The 10,592-nt window shown below is 43.8% G+C and overlaps 1 long non-coding RNA gene across 1 annotated transcript; it reads right to left on the bottom strand.

The window, feature by feature from the left end:
• Window positions 1-2,642: 2,642 nt before the first annotated feature.
• Window positions 2,643-4,355, bottom strand: LOC120845904. The gene is made up of 3 exons (XR_005716929.1): window positions 4,314-4,355; window positions 3,379-3,486; window positions 2,643-2,944 (listed from the first exon to the last, which is right to left on the bottom strand). It is a non-coding gene; the product is annotated as an uncharacterized LOC120845904 (long non-coding RNA).
• Between the last annotated feature and the right edge of the window lie 6,237 nt (window positions 4,356-10,592).

Here is a 10,592-nt window from a genome sequence, read left to right as displayed (position 1 = left end):
CTGATATGAATGTGTCCAATAAACATATAAGAAATAAATTCATATAATTTTTTTCAGTATACGACGTGCCGCGCGGGAAAGCAAACACGTGGCTTGGAACCGCAGTGGAGTGGCTTGATTTACTGGCTTTCAAATAATTACGGCATGAGCGTTTACTTTTTATTAAGAGATTCGTCCCCTGAGCCGTTCTAAATACTCTCAGAGGTACGACATTACTGAAAAAATCCAACACGCTGAAAATATTATTTATTGCGTAGGTGGTCACCGAAAAACTTCGTACTTACAAAACGACCTGTATAAAAGGCGGAAACGCAGAGCTCCTATGTAGTTATTGGGTGTGCTGATGTATTCATGTTTGTTGTGCCGTGTATGTGTATGCACTCAATGTATTTGTTCAACTGATGCTAGTGGTATGCGTAATGTATCTACATGGTGGCGTGAATAAATAAATATATTTTTGCAGCACATGAATTGGGCGGTACCTAGCGCCACCTAGCCTAGTGTAACTGATATGCGGCATAGGAAACTGATATGAAATAATAAGTTCTGATATGAAAAAGGTGTCCAATAAACATGTCAGAAAAAAATTCATATAATTTTTTTCAGTAGGGAGGCAAAACAGCAACTACCTAATACTCATCTCTCAAAAAAGTATTCAAGTAGAACATATTTAAATCACTAACCAGTGAAAACTTTTTAGAGCTTTCGAGAGAAAGGTGCCTTGTCACTTCACCTTTCTTTCCAGATTCCTAGGAAATAGAACATCAGTTTACTATAGGCTTTTACCAGTGTTTTGTGGCAGTGCTTCCTGGCTACGAGCCTATAAGGAATACGTCATTCCACCCTGGCTTTGTATACGTACCCTGGTGCTCGCTTACAGGCATTCCTGCTTCAAAATCTAGGCTGTGTCTAACGCTGTGGGGCGTACAAAGCGACAATTGAACGGCCAGCAGATGTCTTTGGTGTCCTGCCCTGCCAAGAGACGTGTGTCTGCTTAAACTGAGGCGGCACATTTGTTTACCGAGATGCAGTACCTACCTCAGAGGTAGGTGCTGCATCTCGGCCCAAGAGTGTCTAAAAAAAAAAAAGAAAAAAAAAAGCCTGTGGTCGCAAAGCACTGCAATTAGTCATATTTTTACTTTCCCGCCTTCCGATGAAAAATGTGGGGGTATCTTACGACCAATGTAGCAAATGAGTACAACATACTTGCAAAAGGTATTGATAGGTTAGTGTACCAAATATTGGCTTTTTAAATTATTTGAAAACTATCAACCCACCCTAAAAAGTATTTTGGGTGGGGCAACTTAAGAGGAGTATGTTACGTACAACACTGCATTTTCCTTTCCAGCTGGTTTGTGATGCTAAGGAGAAGATAACCAACGTAGTGGCACCGTGGCGTGGTAGTGCTCACGATTCAAGGATCTGGGAGGAATGTGCCCTTCGGGAGAAGTTTCAAGAGGGGGTAAGCTAGTGTTTGCTACGATTATTGTTCGCAAACATTCTAAAGTGGCACATAGTAGCCTCATTACTGCCCAGCCTTAAAAAATAATAAATATTGGGATTCATTCACTCTGAAATAAACATATCTCTTTTGTGAACATATTTTAATGTTTATGCATTTTATACTTATTTACACACAGAAAGTGACAGGCCTCCTACTGGGAGACAACGGATATACGTGCAGTCAGCATCTCTTGACACCAGTCCTCGGTGCACGGCCGGATAGTACAGAAGAAGAGTACAACACACGACACAAATCTACAAGGAATGCCATTGAAAGAGTGATCGGGCAACTGAAAAACAAGTTCAGGTGCCTTATCCGAAAACTTGAAATCTCCTTAGACACAACAAAGGCTGTGATAGTAGCGGCATGTGTGCTCTTCAACATTGCCAAGGACCACAACGGCAATAAGATTGCATAATATGAATGGAATAGACACCCATACTTTAAACTCGTCTCAATGCGGCCTACATTTTTTTCTTTTAGATGAGGATGATTTTAGTTCAGACTCTGACACGGACTACGAATCAAGCGATTCAAGTGACACCAGTTCCGAAAGTGATGAAACTCCCGAGGATCCTCCAAGTGGAACTGCATTCAGGTCGCAGTTAATACAAACCCATTTTTCTTCAGGTACATGAAACAAATGTAAACCTAGTGGTGAAACGCTTGAAAAGAGCACGGCCAACGCAGTGAAACACAAGCAAAATAAATGTTTAGACGAAGAGAAGTTGGTCTGCCTTAGAAGCATGGCGACACCCTGGCGTGAACAATGTACTAGTGCAGTACAACTACTAACTTGGGGTATTAGGTGCATGTCGTCCAGTATCGACTACACTACCACATAATACAGAAGCGCTGACAAGCGACTGAAGTAAAAATAAAAAATAAAAAAGCACATGTCGGTCGAAGAAATAGAGTACAACCAAAGTTAACACTACGGACATCAAACATTTCTGGTGGCCTGTAAACAAAAGCATCCTTGTCACATAATCCTGCTTAAAAAGACAATGAAGATGATTTGAAAGTTTTATTTCACTATTAAAACACGTCTTATGCATGACCTAGGTAGTGTTGTCCAAGGTTTAGACCGAAACAGACACGTTCCTGTTGCCAAAATAAAAACGGCCTGGAACGAAGTTATGTGACAAAGATGTTTTTTTCTCTCACAAGCCATCACGGTTGTTTTAGTCCTGTGCTAGCATTGTCTGATTTTTTCGCTGCCAGTATTTTAACTGTTCGCTAAGCACACTCAGCTGAAGCTTGTTTTGCTCTTCCAGGAATTGTTGCTGCTGGACCTCCCTCTTGAATTGTTGCTGTAAAATCTTCATTTGAAGATCGTGTTGTTGCTGGTCGAACTGCATCTGCTGCTGTAATTTTTCATTATAGCAGTCAGCTACGAGCTCGGTACGCTTTGTTGCACTGCCACGGAGACCTGGCTGCCTAAGCAATAGAAAACGTGTTTGCACTCACAAAAGTGTTTTACAATAAATGCAAGTCACTTCAGCGGTGGAAATTCAATAAAAGTGATATAATTAGCTGCTCCTGTGGCTTGAGGTAACTGAAACCTGGGAAAGGTTTTTGGGGGAACCATGTCACCCAGGGAATGTTGAAAGTAAGAGCTCCAAGGCCTTTTTTTCCCCAAAATTTAGGCGTATAATGCTTCAAGACAAATCTTTTGCCCTAGAGCAACCCAACTGCCGCCCCTGTAAAAGTATTGTCTGCGATGAACTAGAGAGATTTAGTATAGCATACGCAAGCGTTTTGTGTATGCAAAGAATAGTGTCACCATAGGTTTTATATTACAACATTATTTTTAGCGTACTCAATACTCCCTCCCTAATGCGGAGTTTTGCAACGAGTACAAGAATGCACACCTTCTGTGATGCCTGATCCCAGCACGTCGCTGCATTGTAGTGGCAGTACCGTTGTTCCTTCTTACAGTCAAGGATCCAGCAGGAGGTAAATGAAGGTTGGATGGTCGGCTGCATTCCACATAGTTAAAGACATATCAGATTATTATGTCATGACTCGGTCACACTAGCCTGGGCATGTTGGTGCATATCAGGCTGAAAAGGAATAGATTTAAGATCTAGGAATGATAAATTACCTTTAACTAAATGACTAGCAAACGTATTCAGCCATTCTGGAGCTCAAAAGATTCTTTAAGGTATTTCTGTTATTACGGAAATAGAACAATAAGGTAAGACCGGTAACTTTTGTGGTAGGCTTGCTTGGGCAAGAAAAAGGAAGAAAACAGGGAACAGTTTCAGGTCTAGGGGGAGCACTCAATGCTTACATTGAAGCTCGCACAAGTAGGACGTACCTGACTAAGCACAGCACAAGGGAGTAAGTCACTCAACGCACAATAGTGCAGTGGTTTTACAGGCGGCGCACTGGACGTTCACTCAGTGATGATGCACTGTTAAGTTTCTTACATACACAGCACAACACAGTAGGAACCGCACACACATATGCATTAAGACTAGGTACCATCATTGATTAATTAGACCGGTACTCTCAAGACAAAATTCAAGTTTCTCTACCAGCTTCTACTTCCATGCTTTGCTTAGAAATTTAGCAAATTTGCTGCAAATATTAAGATAAAAACTCAAAAATATGATTTTCCGCAGGAAAACTAGTGAGGTTACTTCGGACATCACACAACCTCCAGAAGAAAGTCAAGATACTGAGCACTCACTTCAATACAGGTTGTTTTGTTTCCTTACCGAAGATAGATACTCTATTTCATATTCAGCCTGCATCAGATATGTTCCCTGTTAGGTAATAGCATCTGCATCAGCATGCTCACGTGTTCAGCAGCACCTCTTCCGGTTCATCAAGGTGTTCCGGCGGAGGCACTTGGCTGCAGGTAGTAGAGTAACCTCTATTACAAGCTCGGCTAGCACCCATACTTGGTTAGTTATTGTTCGCAGCTAACAAATCCACTAAAGGTTCGCATCTTCATAATTTTTTTTTTGGGGGGGGGGGGGGGGGGGGGGGAAGGATGTAATCGTCTTTTTGTGTGCACTGGTGAAATTCTTTTACTCTTCCATATGCGTCGTCATCATTTTTGTAGGAAATATCAAGAAATGAAAATAGCTAGCCAATTTTGAATTCTGTGCAATAAAGTTTGATAAGAAAAATATTTATTTATTATTTATATTCTAAATACACCCAAAAGTAGGACATACGTGCTTAGCAGCAACTCCACTGGTGTAGGTACGTGCTCCAGTGTGGCCTCTTCCACCAATACACAATCTTCTTGGACGCAGTCGAAACGTTGCTCTTGTGCGGTCGTTCTAAAAAAAAGTGAAAAAGTAGGGTTTCCCATTTATTATAAGGACGAAGTAGAATAACTCGATGAACTCACGTTTCTCCGTCCATTTCCACGTCGTCGTCGTAAGCACTCGTGTCTCTAACAAATTCGTGAGGGAGAGCGTCTTTTATCGCGGTGTCCACGGCGGATGGCTCTTTCGGTGGTGCACCACCTCCCGTCCTCGAGAGTTCTTTGGAGTAATCCCGCCAATTATTTTTTGCTGTCAGCTTCATGCGTCTCCATTGCTCCTTGATACGATCGAGGTAGCGAACTTTCGTGGTCGACTCCGCTCTGAAGTTTGAATCAATTACTTGCCAGGCCTTTTTTTTTTTTTTTTTGTACGTTGACTTCGTGGTCGTTCGACTTGTCCTCGATGACAGCAACGTAAGGTAGAATCAGATCCAAGAGCCTTAAGTTCTCCGTCTGGTCCCAGTTTTCACCTCGCGGTCTTTTTTGCTTCTGAGCCGAGGACGAACGAACGGTGGACGAACCCATCACGCACGAAACAAAGCACGACCAAAACACCTGACCAAATTGGCGCGACGGCTGATGTCAGATTGGATTGAACTGGATTCTGTCGGCTAAACTCGACAACCGGATGTCAACTGTGCGCGTCGCGTTGTTGACATCCGGTTTTTTTTTTCCGGTAGGGCCTGAGCGCATGCGTGATAAGGCCGCTGACGTCACTTCCGCCGTGTAACTCCTGACTAGATAGTCGCCCGCTCGCACAGAGCAAATCGGCGCTCGTGAATACCGCAGAACATAATCGCTTGTTAGTCGCGGATTTCTTGTTTAGCTCGCGACTACTTAGTCGTGCTACTAACCTTAAAACGGCGCTAGTTAGTCGCGCCTGGTGAATACGGGTGATAGTTTTTAAGACTGATCTTCCAAAAACCCTACCCTCTTCTCCACTTGCTCGTCTTGCGGACAGCAACAGCGAGAAGCAACTGTTGTTAAGTTCAAGCAAGGGTCTTTAGTAGATCGAAAAGAGTGAGGTTGTTGTAAAACGCGGGTGCAATGTGGAGTAACAGTACATTTGGCTCGTCTGAATCGCCAACAACAACCATGAATATGGCAAAACGCTGAGATTTTTAAAAGTGAATCATCAACAAATGAAACTTTGCTTCCACTTGATTTCTTCTCTTGGTGTCCTTCCATCACGGCATTCAAATTCGCATGTTGCCACAATGGGATAGGTAAAAAAAAACACTTTGTTTAATCTAACTATATATGGTAATTAGCAAAATACAAATGTAACGTATATGTAACGATGCGTTCCCTTTTTTAAACTTTTTTAAACGAGTTCCTTTCTCACAGATGGAACTTGTGGCGGGAACGCGTTCCAAAAATCAAAAGGAACGAGGAACGAGCTTCCGTTCCTCGTTTTGAGGAACGTGTACAACACTGGATATCCCAATGGCCTGTGGGGTTTCGTACGTGGGACAGACGAAAACGTGCTTAAATGTCAGACTTCTTGAGCACATGAGTGCGGTCAAGAACGTACCTCCGAATTCTCAGACCGCTAAACATGTGCAGGAATTCAATAATTGTTTACCTGGTTGGGGGAAAACTGCGGTGTTAAGGAACGACAAAGATTATGCAAGAAGAGTCTTGAAGGAGACAGTCAGAATCGCGTCCCTAGAAAATTGTATCAGCCCACGGCCAAAAATACCATAGGATAAAGCGACCCAAACGATTTTTTGTTGAAATAGCTTTTTTATGCTTTTGGTGATGGGTTTGTGGTTTGCCTTATCATGGCAGTGTGGGACCTGTGAACAGGTGTATGAGGGTTTGCTTTGGGGTGGGCGCTTTGTTTTGAAGTGTTGCTTGTGCTATTGCTTTGTACGAGAGTGGTCTCTTTTGCGGTTGAAGGCACAAATACGTGTGCAAATTCCGGGAGACGTATGTGTTGTGTTGCGTGGGACATGACATTGTCTTTGAATTAAGGTCACTGCGCGTTGTACTGTGGTAGAGAGTCACAAAAATGTGTGCATATTCCGGGAAACGTGTGTGTGAGAGATGGTATATAAACGGCTCTGTCAATAAATTTTAGTAGCTGCGTTGGAGAGGTTTTAGGTTTGTCCCCTTCTTTAACCGTCGTCTCCGTTTTTTTTTTTTCAAATATGTGTTTAGAACACCGTATTTGTTTTAAGCTTTTCCTCTTTTTCTTTTTTCGATGCATCTTTAGAAAATACTTTTTATTCCTGAGGGACTCCCTCCACCATTTGGGGGTTTTAATTCGACGATTGTCTTTTTATTATTTTTTTGATCAGTAATCCTCCATTTTTATTTTGCACCCAAAGGCTGTGATGTTTAAACAAAGTAAAAAGATTGTTAAAGCTTAGGCAAGAACTTGAAAACGACACCCCTGTGAGACTTAGAGCGGCTGCCAACGTTTGGCAATCTCTCTGGGGCCGCGAGGATCTTTCTTTTCAAGTATCCCTCCCGTACACTTGTATTTCTATTTATATTCGGATTAACAAGTCATATTTAGTCCTTTCAAGTCTTCTATTTTCGGGGACAACTTTCTAAAACAGTTAATTAACAACGAAAAGATATTTGGGTGTCTCAATGATGCGTACTTGTAAAGTGGTCCGTGCAACAATTTTTGTAATTTCAGTAAATACCACTAAGAGCTAATCCCTGACGTTGATAACTTGCAAAAACAGAAATTATTTTTTCTCTCCGCTCAGTGGCAGACGCAGAACAAATAAAGGAAAGAAACGGCTTTTACCACTTCTACTCGCTTTTAGACCAAACGGCCACGTGACTGACGCTAATTATATGCAGTCAGTGTTCATATACTCATGCCCTGGAGTTGGCAAAGAGTAAAGCATGGGTTGAACTTTAGGCGTTCTTAGAGTTCGGTTGTTTTTATCTTTTATTGAACACGAGCCATATCGTGAACGTTTAGTGATGCTGATTGTCATGAACCCGATCACTCGACTTGGGCTCATGACAATCAACTACGTCCATGATGTCACGTAACTCGCGGTGAGGAGTTGGGATGACATCTGACGTCACGGTGTCAACAACGTTGATACATCTTGTGACGTTCTCAATTTAAGTAGACTTGACGCAGTGTATCACGCGACTACACCACTGGGCCACGTGACTTTACATAACTTGACAGCATGTCTTAGAACCATGGCATCACATGGCCACGTGACACGTCATTAATTATACTGCCAATACAAAAACGTCACGAAAACCCACAATTTACCATACATTGATATTCGGTATATGACAATTTGATCACTATATGGAAATAGCATTGCCAATTTTTTATTCACAAATATTTATTTTGTAGTACTTAAATAAAAGAATACCGTGAACCGGTTTGAACCGGCTACAGTTATAGGTTCTTTTTGTTCATGTTTGGTTCAGTTCCAAGATGGCGGCGAAGGTTTCGGTTTGGTACAGGTCCGGTTTGGCTAAAAATAACGGTTCGGTTCCGGTTTTCGGTCCGGTTGGGCTCCGCTTCGACACTGTGATATGAATTTGCGTGTATACGCGCATCCTGGCCCCAGGCCAAGTTGGAGGTCATGGAGGCCACTAGCAAAAAGGCTAAATGGGTTAATTAGTTAGTTAATGAACTAAAATAATTGAATTAACTTTCTTTATTCTTATATCTGGGGGCTTAGTGTATTTTAAGAATTGGCGCTCAGCCTTACTATGGTGTAGCCGTGTGGTGGATATTTTAAATAAAATGTGTAGTGGCCGCTACGGAACGAGAAATTTCATCATTGCTCACGACTTTAAGCCGAAATTGGGCGAGCTGATAACGGCCCTATCAGAACCGGCTCCGACGGAGCAAGGGTTGGTGTGGCGCCCGGTGGGTGTCATATATGTTCGCTCACCTTTCTGGGGCTCGTACGCTGAGGCTGCTCGCCTTCCTCATTCCTCCTGTTGGTGTGCTCGTTGACGGCATAAGTCGCTGTTTCTTCTGCTCCTGATGTGCTGTTCGGTGGTTCTCCTGGGGCATCGCGGTGCGCTATGATGCCTTGGGGGGCCTACCCGGGCTAGGCATGACTGTCTTAGACCTTTGAACACGCTGGACGTTGTCGTGGTGTGGAGCAGGGGCCAGTTTTCAATTGTCCGCAGGGGTGGTTTAGTGTTGGGGGTTTTACCGTTTTGCCGTCTGCGGCGCTTGTCCATCCTAACTCGGAGCGCTGCGTCTGCTTTGGCTCTCATCAAGCATTTCAGATCTGTGGTGCGGTGTTCGTGTCCGCAGTTGCGGCAGAGCGCTTCACAATCATGGGGGATCTCGAGTCCGCTCTCTGGCGGGAGTTCGGCGCTGCATGTGCGCGAGATGATATTGTTGAGTCGTCTAGGGCATATTTTTGCTCGATTCCCTATTTCGTAGCACTTGTGGCATAGGAGACTGCGGGGTCTTTGCGTGTAGCAGCGCATTACTCCACGGTAAAAGACGACGCATTTTTGTGGTACGATAGGTCCTTCAATTTAGGTGAAGTTAATGATAAATTTGGTCATCTGGCGGGCTTATAGAATTATGGGGCCTCCTTATTCTAGATGCTCCCGGAGCTCGATTTCGGGGGTGTTCGAGGCGATTTCATAAACCACGCAATTGGAGGCGGCTCCGGGGTGGCCAGGAATATTGGGATCGGGTGTTTTCCGTCTTCGGAGTTCAATTTCCGTGAGATTGATGAGCTTGGATTGTGACGATGGTTAATAGGTGCCTGCAGTGAGCAAGTTTTGCGCAATGCGCGTCTTGATGTATGTGTTCTGACTTTCAGCTTTAATGAGTTTTGCAGCATGCATTCCCAATCAGCACAAATTTTGCCAATCATTGGCCAATGGCTGGCAATGGTCCTTTGGCCAGTAGACAGACAGTGGCCAGCCGTTGACCGATGACTGGTCTTTCTTTGGCCACTGGCCAATGGCCACTGGCCATCAGCATCGGCCAAATATTGGCAATTTTATGGTTACTTTTTTTTGATTTGCCGATGCTTGGCAATTGCCGATGCTTGGCAAAACTCCGTGTTGCTTGGGTGACCGCTCCTGCTGTGAACGCGGGCGAGTGGTTGCTTAAGTTCTTGCCATCTTGTGATCTTAGGATGATGACTGCATGCTACCGCGCCTTCTGACGTCCGTATATAAAGGTAGTTCAGGTACCGTTTATGCTTTAGCTTGCGATGAGGATGGAGTTTGTGGAGAAACCACTTCGAAGGTAGGCCTAGCGTAGGTCTACTCACGAGTAGGCCCGAGGTTGCTGGGCGCCAGGGCGGCTGTGCCGACGCAAGCCGGAAGCGTTCCTGGCCGAAAGTAGGATGTGGGGCTGTTCCTTGGGTGATAATCTTCTCCGTTATGGTACTTTCGGGTCCCCACAGATGCCTGAAGTATGGTTTTGGAGGCAAATAGCGTGGAGCGCTCGACTAATGCTGCCGGTTGTTCGGAAGTAACTTCGTTTGAATCGTCAAGAAATACGTGAAAATTAATATGTATATATTGTTGGATAGAAGACGACGAGGGGCCGAGAGAGGATTGTCAAGCGCGTGCACTTGGCTCGGTTCAGTGGCTACTCAGAGCATTGCTCAATGTATGGCTGCGAATCATCCACGCCATTAAATCACTCTTTATCACCCTCACAATATATATATACACACGAAGGCCGGATTCCGGCCGAAACGTCGAAGAATAAATCGTCCGTTGTTGCTGCTTTCATCAAGGGTTTTTTTCTTCTCAGTTATATACCCACGCCTTCGGCCTCCCGCCACCATGCCCATTATATATATATATATATATATATAT

Source organism: Ixodes scapularis, unplaced genomic scaffold (genome assembly GCF_016920785.2).
Source record: "Ixodes scapularis isolate PalLabHiFi unplaced genomic scaffold, ASM1692078v2 PGA_scaffold0__279_contigs__length_252992795, whole genome shotgun sequence".
NCBI lineage: Eukaryota > Metazoa > Arthropoda > Arachnida > Ixodida > Ixodidae > Ixodes > Ixodes scapularis.
Note: the sequence above shows the minus strand (reverse complement) of the source record. Positions and strands in the feature narration are given on the sequence as shown.